Genomic DNA, 10,200 nt, shown 5'->3' with positions numbered 1-10,200 from the left:
GAGCATGGGGGGGGTTGCAAAGATAGTAAGGGAGTCACAAAGCACAGGAGAAACATAGAATCATAGAGTTGGAAGAGACGCCAAGGGCCATCCAGTCCAACCCCCTGCCATGCAGGAAATCAGAATCAAAGCATCCCCAAAGGAGCATGGGAGGTTTTTTTTTTGCAAAGACAGTAAGGGAGTCACAAAGCATAGGAGAAACATAGAATTAGTGATTAGAGAAACCCATGTTTTTCTTCTCGTTAAGTGAGAGCTTGAGGAGAACTTTTTAAAAAAATATTCGTTCCACAAATCTCTCTTTCAAAGGGTGATTTCTTCTCTCCCTTTCAGCAACTAGCTAAATATTTTTCACAGATTTCTCTGAATGACAATAAAAGACAAGGCGAATAATTACGCTAATTACTTTGCATTTCAAACTCAATTACCATGTCAAAAGGAAGTTTGGCAGAGGTTTAAAGAACATTCCTATGCTTAAAATACCCTGAAGGCACACACACAAAAGGGAAAAATAAACAGTCCCAACAAGAAATGCTAGAGTTGAGGGGACCCTCAAGGACTATCCAGTCCAACCCCCTTCTGCTATGAAGTAATACATAGGAATACATGGCATACTAGAGGACATGTATTATTATTATTATTATTAACCTTTATTTATAAAGCACTGCAAATTTACACAGTGCAGTACATACAATCTTTTTAATCGGACGGTTCCCTGCCCTCACGCTTACAATCTAACAAGACACAACACAAAAGGAGAAGGGAGTAGTGGTGAGGAAGGGACCTCTCTAGTAGCATGTCCTAGAGGACATGTAGTCTGACCCCTGTTCAACATCAGGATGTCACTGGAAGATGGGACAAACTGAAGGTTTTCTTGGCATAAAGAGGAGTTTTGCCATGGGATGCCCCTCAAGCTGAGACAGTGTGACCCACCAGGGACGTAGCCAGAATTTTGGGAAGGGGGGGTCAAGACTAAGTGCCACCATTTTGAGAGGCTAAGAGCCCCCCCAAGACACAAAAAGAGGGTCGAGCGTTTACCCTCGACACCTCGATGGCACCACTTTAACTTCCGTTATGGCTTCGTGCTATGGAATCTTGGGATCTGTAGTTTTGAGGACCTGTTGAATCATCTGTCAGGTTCCGCAACAAACTACAAATCCCAGCATTTCACAACATGGAGCCAAGGGCAGTTAAAGTGGCCAGCTGGATTATTTTTTCAGTGCAGATGCAAACTGAGTCCTTCCTCTGAAGGTGTTTACATCAGATAAATTCATCTCGATCAAGCAAAGTGCAGCTGCTCGAGCAATGAGCGGCAGCCACTCTGTTCATGCTCAGAGGCACTCTGCTCATGCTTTGAGACACTGTATTCCAACTTCTGAGCTGAGTTAAGAACCCAGGCTGCATCCACACATTTCATTCCCACTTCCAAGACTCAGGCTTGCATCCTTCCGAGGTCGCTAAAATGAGTACCCAGACTGTTGGGGGCAAATTAGCTTACTTGCTAATTAGCTTATTTGCTGTTCACCGCTATGATCTTTGGAATAGCGGTATATAAATAAAACAAATTATTATTATTATTATTATTATTATTATTATTAATTTTAAGACACACACACACACACTTTTTAATTCCAAGACCTATCTATCTATCTATCTATCTATCTATCTATCTACCAACCATAATTTTTAATTCCAAGCCATTATACGTTCCTTTCTTTTTATAATAAACAAACCCCTTTAAGAGAATCCTATTTTGGGAGAAAGGCAGGGTATAAAATCAATCAATAAAAAATTATAGTGCAATAGTCCATCAGTGCATGGCTTGCATTATAAGACTTTATACCTTTATACATTTAAAAACAATTAAAATCACAGTAGGCTCAGAGTGCTATAGAATCATGGAATCATAGAGTTGGAAGAGACCCCAAGAATGGCTATCCAGTCCTACCCCATTCTGCCATGCAGGAACTCCCAGTCAAAGCATCCTCAACAAATTATGTAATGGAGGTGTCCATCTACATTGTAGAAAGATATACTATAGCCTTATTAGACTGCAGTTCCCAGCAGTCTGTGGTGCTCCTCTTTTTTGTTGTTGCAAAAATCCAGAAATGACTGTTTTTGAAAACATGAGTCCATTCTCAGGAGAAATGTCCAGAGTAGAGTCTGAGTCTCCTTTCTCTGGACTTCTGAAACCTAAATTATCAGCTCAGTGTGCAGAAGCACAACATTATTTTAAAAATATTGTGCATTAAATTACCTTCAGTCTATGTCTATGAGATGCATATGAGACATACATGGATCCCATCTCCCAGTATATCCCATTAGACATACTGTATAAAAATATACCAAACTCTGAAAAACTCCAAAATACATCTAGTCCTCAGCATTTTGGGTAAGGGATATTATTATTATTATTATTATTATTATTATTATTATTATTATTGCATGACCTTAGCATCACCATGAGAGAGGTGCAGAGAGAGAGAGTTGGTCATGTCTTGCCTCTGAGGCTGAGAGAATGTGACCCTCACAAAAGAGAATGTGGGAGAATGAGGATCTGCTGAACTTTTCCCCTGCCATTTGCTTCTCCTTTTGTCTCTTGTCCCTTTAGATTGCAAGCCTGAGGGCAGGGAAATATCTAGTAATTTGTAAGCTGCTCTGATAGCCTTTTGGCTGAAGAGCTGGGCAATAATAATAATAATAATAATAATAATAATTATTATTATTATTATTATTATTATTATTATTATTATTGGCAAGGAGAGTGCAGAATTTCCAGGAATGAGAGAGTGTGACTTACCCAATGTCACCCTGTGGATTTACATGGCTGAGCTGGGATCCTCCCAGTTCACCATAGAAATTCACTGGCTGACCTTGGGCAAGTCACATCCTCTCAGCTTCAACTCCAACTCCTAGGTATTCCTTCATGGTAGGTTTTATTCATGGCAGAATTCTTGCCATCACACCCTACTCTGCTCCTAATTGAGGATTCCTGCTTGGCAGAAGAGCATTGCCACTTGGCACCCGACCCCTCCCCTTCTCATCTGTGAGGGTCACACTATCTCAGCTTCAGGGGCATCCCATGACAAAACTCCTCTTTATGCCAATAAAACCCTCGGTTTGTCCCATCTTCCAGTGTCATCCTGATGAGACAGTGTGACCCACTTGGCTGTTGATGTTTGTTGCCTTCTGGTGGGCACTCTCAGTGCTTTGGGAGGACCCTGGCAAAACGGGGCAAGAAGGGGGGTGTGTGGGTTTTGTGTGTGTTTAGAGGGCTCTTGCAATGAGGACATGCCAATGTCTTCCTCTGAGACCCAGAGAGTGTGACTTGCCCAAGGCCTCCCAGAGGGCTCCTATGGCCATCCAAGCCCTGAGCTCCCTTTCCCCATGACCTCTTGGAAACATGGCTGTTGTCGTGTGTTGTGACTTTTAAGACTCTCCTGGCATGCAAGGCTTGTTGGGGGGGGGCAGTGCCTCCCTTTGAGGCTGAGAGTCTGTGCCAGGGATATAAGAAAACAACAACAACAACAACAATATCTGGGTATTGTAGTTTTGTGAGACATTTAGCCTTCTTTGTCAGAGAGCTCTGGTGGCACAACATACTACAAATCCCAGGAGTTTCCATAGCATTAAAGTATTGTCGAACTGGATTATTTCTGCAGTGTGCAGCCTTATTAGACTGCAGTTCCCAGCAGTCTGTGGTGCTATCAGAGCAGCTTACATATTGTTAGACATTTCCCTGCCCTCTCTCTCTGCACCTCTCTCATGGTGATGCTAAGAGGTCATGCAATAATAATAATGATAATAATTGGCACATTCTCTCAGCCTCAGAGGCAGGACATGACAAACCTCTCTCTCCAGCTCTCTCAAGGTGATGCTAAGGCAAACCTACATTTATTTTGCATTGTGTGTGTGTGTGTGTGTGTATGTACTTGAATTTCTTGGCCTTGGAGAACCCAAATCAATGTCTCCACTGCAAGGTAATCTCCAGATCATAGTGATGTAACTGTATTTCATCAAAGTGATTAGTCATTTTTTTATCATCAAAATACCTGTCTTAATCCAAAAAACTGTGGCCAAGACCTTTCCTACTAAGTTTTGAGATTTCAAGTTCTTCTCTTCTGTGAGAATTTGAATGTCAGAGCATGGCATAAAGGGCAGAAGCCTCACCTTTTGTTATCTTTTGTTTTTCAAAGCAAAGCTGCTGTGATTAAGCAAAGTTGGAGCAAATCACCCTAACAAAGGAAATAGCCTCCAGGATGAATGGTAGCTTTTCTTACACAAAATATGCAAATAGTGGCCATCGAAATGACTAACCATCAAGATTCTTACTCATTGATCAGAACTGCTCAGAATTTCTCCTCTCTAACATGTTATAAAAATTGTCGAATTAGGCATATTTCTCCTAATTTTCGAATTTTGGAGAATATTCTTTACATCCCTACATAGAATTATAGAGTTGGAAGAGACCCCAAGGGCCATCCAGTCCAACCCCCTGCCATGCAGGAAATCAGAATCAAAGCATCCCCAAAGGAGCATGGGAGGGTTGTTTTTTTTTGCAAAGATAGTAAGGGAGTCACAAAGCATAGGAGAAACATAGAATCATAGAGTTGGAAGAGACCCCAAGGGCAATCCAGTCCAACCCCCTGCCATGCAGGAAATCAGAATCAAAGCATGCCCAAAGGAGCATGGGGGGGGTTTGCAAAGATAGTAAGGGAGTCACAAAGCACAGGAGAAACATAGAATCATAGAGTTGGAAGAGACCCCAAGGGCAATCCAGTCCAACCCCCTGCCATGCAGGAAATGAGAATCAAAGCATGCCCAAAGGAGCATGGGGGGGGGGGGTTGCAAAGATAGTAAGGGAGTCACAAAGCACAGGAGAAACATAGAATCATAGAGTTGGAAGAGACGCCAAGGGCCATCCAGTCCAACCCCCTGCCATGCAGGAAATCAGAATCAAAGCATCCCCAAAGGAGCATTGGGGGGGGTTGCAAAGATAGTAAGGGAGTCACAAAGCATAGGAGAAACATAGAATCATAGAGTTGGAAGAGACCCCAAGGGCCATCCAGTCCAACCCCCTGCCATGCAGGAAATCAGAATCAAAGCATCCCCAAAGGAGCATGGGGGGGGGGTTGCAAAGATAGTAAGGGAGTCACAAAGCATAGGAGAAACATAGAATTATAGAGTTGGAAGAGACCCCAAGGGCCATCCAGTCCAACCCCCTGCCATGCAGGAAATCAGAATCAAAGCATCCCCAAAGGAGCATGGGAGGGTTTTTTTTTTGCAAAGACAGTAAGGGAGTCACAAAGCATAGGAGAAACATAGAATCATAGAGTTGGAAGAGACCCCAAGGGCCATCCAGTCCAACCCCCTGCCATGCAGGAAATCAGAATCAAAGCATCCCCAAAGGAGCATGGGAGGGTTGTTTTTTTTTGCAAAGATAGTAAGGGAGTCACAAAGCATAGGAGAAACATAGAATCATAGAGTTGGAAGAGACCCCAAGGGCAATCCAGTCCAACCCCCTGCCATGCAGGAAATCAGAATCAAAGCATGCCCAAAGGAGCATGGGGGGGTTTGCAAAGATAGTAAGGGAGTCACAAAGCACAGGAGAAACATAGAATCATAGAGTTGGAAGAGACCCCAAGGGCAATCCAGTCCAACCCCCTGCCATGCAGGAAATGAGAATCAAAGCATGCCCAAAGGAGCATGGGGGGGTTTGCAAAGATAGTAAGGGAGTCACAAAGCACAGGAGAAACATAGAATCATAGAGTTGGAAGAGACGCCAAGGGCCATCCAGTCCAACCCCCTGCCATGCAGGAAATCAGAATCAAAGCATCCCCAAAGGAGCATGGGAGGTTTTTTTTTTTTTTTGCAAAGATAGTAAGGGAGTCACAAAGCATAGGAGAAGCATAGAATCATAGAGTTGGAAGAGACCCCAAGGGCCATCCAGTCCAACCCCCTGCCATGCAGGAAATCAGAATCAAAGCATCCCCAAAGGAGCATGGGAGGTTTTTTTTTTGCAAAGATAGTAAGGGAGTCACAAAGCACAGGAGAAACATAGAATCATAGAGTTGGAAGAGACGCCAAGGGCCATCCAGTCCAACCCCCTGCCATGCAGGAAATCAGAATCAAAGCATCCCCAAAGGAGCATGGGGGGTTGCAAAGATAGTAAGGGAGTCACAAAGCATAGGAGAAACATAGAATCATAGAGTTGGAAGAGACCCCAAGGGCCATCCAGTCCAACCCCCTGCCATGCAGGAAATCAGAACAAAGCATGCCCAAAGGAGCATGGGGGGGGTTGCAAAGATCAGTGTTGCCAATTTCGCGACTTTCACACGAAAACGGTGACTTTTCAGAGCTTTTCGTGTGATTTCCGTGCCCTCCTCTATTTCAGTGCATTTTCGGCGACTTTCAGCTCCAGCCTGAAAGCTGCCTGCAGCATGCAACCAACCCTTTGGATTGTAACAGTTTCAGCCAATCAGAAAGAGGGCTGAAGAAAAAAACACACTCTCTCTCTCTCTCTCCAACGACTCCCTTTGAGAGCCAGAAGTTCAGAACGGAGCAAAGAGCAAACCAACCAACTCTGGAATCACACTAACAGTTTTTTCAGCCAATCAGAGAGAGAGGAGGACAGTGATTGATTGCCCCCCCCCCCTCAGGCATTCAGGCTCCGCTCCAGGCAAAGCGGCTGCTGGAGAGAGAGAGAGGCAGGCATTGGGCAAGCAACCAACCCAGGCACAAAGTGTTGCCCAGGAGGAGTGAGGGATTTGGCTGGCTTAATCCCAATTGCCTTGAATTTCCAAGTAAGCCATAAGTTTTAAGGCACACAATCACAAAGGCAATAGTTGATAATGGTATCATGGGTTGATGTTGGGACTACTGTGTGTGCCTGAGAGTGACATTTGAATTTCTGAATTCCTGAGCTTGGGCAGAGTGCCCCAAGCCTACCTCTCAGGGTTGTTGTTGTACTGTGAGGAGGACCATTTGGGTCGATGGGAGGAAAATCTAGTAGGGAAAAAGTAGAAGAATGGAGGAGAAAAAGAGGTGGAAAGGTGCTTCTGAGCATGGGCAGAGCACCTGGGTAGAATAATCAGGGATGTGTTTATCTCCATCTTCCCTCCCTTCCATGGGCTGCCCTACTAGTTAGTTGTGTGATGTGAATGTGATGTCCCTGAGACTGTGTGTGTGTGTTAGTGATTAAATATGCCTCTGAGCATGGGCAGAGCACCTGGTAAGTTGGCATCCCTGCTCTGTCTTCCAAGAAGTTTGTTTTGTGGCTCTCTTTTTCGTTCTCTTTTCCATTGCCATCCATACTGCAGAAATAATCCAGTTTGGCACTGCTTCTAACTGCAAGGCTCCCTGCGATGATGGGATTCTGGGCACAACAAACCACCAAGCCCAGAATTTCACGCATGGAGCCCTGGCTGCCGGTAAAAGCAGAGTCTCAACATGTCACAAGAAACTACAATTCCCAGGATTCCCTGGTTGAACAAGGGAATTGCCTGCACACTTCCATATCACAGCCCCAGAGAATGAGTCTACAGGATTCAGTGTTGTGTTGCCAATTTAAGTCCAGTTCTTCAGCTGCATTTGGATTTAATAATGATAATAATAATGGTGATGATGATAGAGAGATCTTGTAGCACCTTTGAGTCTCACTGAAAGAAAAGTTGGCAGCATGAGCTTTCCTAGACTTAAGCGTATTTCCTCAGATGCATGGGAATTGTAGTTCATTGTGGCACCAGAGCTCTTTCTCACAAAACTACAATTCCCAGGGTTCTCTAGCACTGAGCCAGGGCAGTTAAAGCAGTCTTAAACTGGTTTATTTCTTCTGTGTGTCTTGGACCCAACTCAGGCTGCATCTTCACTCCAGACTCCAGAGACAATCCAGTTTCATACTGTTTTTACTGCCATGGCCCAGTGCTATGAAATCCTGGGAATTGTAGTTTGTTGTCACACCAGAGTTTGCTGAGAGAGAAGGTTAAATGTCTCAGAAAACTAGAATTCCCAGGATTCCCTAGCACTGAGCCATGGCAATTAAAAGGGTGTCAAACTGGATTTATTTCTGCAGTGCGGTTGCATCCGAACACATTTCTATTTGGCACAAAGCTTCCTGAACCCCCTTCATGTCAAAATAAATATCTTAAAAGGACTGAAAGATTCTTTGTTTGGTTCAATGGTGATTTTGAGAGTTGAAATAAGTTACAATTATTTTTATTCAATTATATTTACGTTTATTTGCAAAACATCCGCCATTTTAACATTATGGGAATTTTCTGGGAATTGTGGCTGAAAATTCAGTGTGATGTGAGGGGATTCAGCGGGTTTTGGACAAGCATTTTCGGGAATTATCTCCGAGGCTTGTTGGCAACACTGGAGAGCAGGTCTTCAAGACATCTGCCACTCAGAGCTATTGCCAGCCCACTTGGTATATATACCCAGCAAGAGGCCTTACTTTCTTTTTTTTTTTTTTTTTTTTTTTGATTTTTATTGCAGATTTTATTTATACATCGACATAGGAAAAAAAAGATGAAATAAAAAATAAAAATAAAAATAAAAAATATAATAAAGAAAATATATACATATATTATACAGTTCCGTATACAATTGATTAGACAAATATCTAATGTTCATTACAGTATCTATCAATCTAATAGCCTCAATTTCTGAAATTTCCTTATGGTTTAGTGCTAATAGAGTTGCCATAATTTACTTATATTTTCCCATTTAGTGGCGTGCTCCTGTATGGTTCTGTTTGCTCCTATCATTGACATTTTATCCATTATATAGTAGTCATGCACTCTTGTTAGCCAGTCTTCTAGTGAGGGCAATGCCTCAGATCTCCAATTTTTTGCTAAACTAATACGTGCCGCTGTTACCATATATAGTATGATACTCATTGTATCCGTTGATAAGTTTGATTGAATTATATCTAGCATATTCAGTAAAAATAACTCAGGCTTTAGGGGAAATCTTAACATCAACGTTTCTTGCATCTTTTTATGGATCGTAATCCAATATTTCTTTACATATTCACACTGCCACCATAGATGGAAGTAAGTTCCGACCTTCTTTTTGCACTTCCAACATTTGTTGTCATAGGATACATTGATACAAGCTAGTCTGGCTGGAGTTATATACCACCTGTGAAATATTTTTACATAATTTTCTTTCAATGTATTCCCTTTAGTGAATTTTAGATTCAGTTTCCAAGAGCGTTCCCAACTGGACAATGGAATTGTATGACCAATATTGACCATCCATTTAACCATATTTTCCTTAATAACTTCTTCTTCCATTTCTATTTCTAACAGACATTTGTACATTTTTTTTATAAATCCTTTGTTGTCTCCAAAAAAAATCTTATCTACTGGCTGCCATTCGAGATCTATTCCTTTTTCTTTCATGTCCCTCTCGAATTCTTTTTTCAGTTGGGCGTATTGAAACCAGCTTATTATCTTCCCTTCTTTATTTAATTGTTCTCTCGATTTTATTTTAGGCTCACCTTTAGTTTTAATTAATAGATCCGCATAATTAATCCATTGATTTTTATCTACATATTCGTTTTTATGAAACGCTTCTTGTGTAGAAATCCATCTAGGTATTCTAGAATAAAAGACTCTCCTGTATTGGTTCCAAATCTTGTACAACGACTTCCTTATTAGATGTTGGTTAAATTCCTTTTCAGCCGTTTTATACCCTAAATAACAATGCCATCCATGTTTTATTCCCGCACTTTCTATTGATAATATCTCTTTATTTTCCAGCAGAATCCAATCCTTAATCCAAGATAATGCGCAGGCCTTATAGTATAATTCTAAGTTGGGAAGTCCTAAACCTCCCTTCTGTTTCTTATCTTGCATTACCTTGTATTTAATTCTGGGCCTTTTACCCTGCCAGATAAATTTGGATAATTCCTGATTCCAACTTTTAAATCGCATTTTACTTAAGAATATAGGTATAGACTGAAAAAGAAATATCATTTTTGGAAGTACTGACATTTGGATAGCGGCAATTCTGCCTAACAGAGAGAGTTGCTTTTTATTCCAATCTATTAGTTCGGTTTTTATATTTTTCCATGTCTTCTTGTAATTGTTTTTGTATAAATCAGTATTCTTTCCTGAAATTTCTATTCCTAAATATTTAATTCTTTCTGTTATCTGGATTTCAGTCTTTCCTTGTAATTCCATTATTTCTTTAGAA

At 41.7% G+C, this 10,200-nt stretch overlaps 1 protein-coding gene across 1 annotated transcript in view; it reads left to right on the top strand.

Moving 5' to 3' along the window:
* Positions 1 to 6,527: 6,527 nt before the first annotated feature.
* LOC149321068 (zinc finger protein RFP-like) overlaps positions 6,528 to 10,200 on the top strand; it is a 115,040-nt gene continuing 111,367 nt past the window's right edge. Inside the window, exon 1 of the mRNA XM_089515290.1 lies at positions 6,528 to 7,228. The gene's annotated coding sequence lies outside the window, so the exon portion shown is untranslated. The remainder of the gene's footprint in view (positions 7,229 to 10,200) is intronic.

This window comes from Sceloporus occidentalis, unplaced genomic scaffold (genome assembly GCF_023333645.1).
Source record: "Sceloporus occidentalis isolate IW3139 unplaced genomic scaffold, rSceOcc1.0.p SCAF_1, whole genome shotgun sequence".
Classification (NCBI taxonomy): domain Eukaryota; kingdom Metazoa; phylum Chordata; class Lepidosauria; order Squamata; family Phrynosomatidae; genus Sceloporus; species Sceloporus occidentalis.
This window is presented reverse-complemented; position numbering and strand designations above follow the sequence as displayed.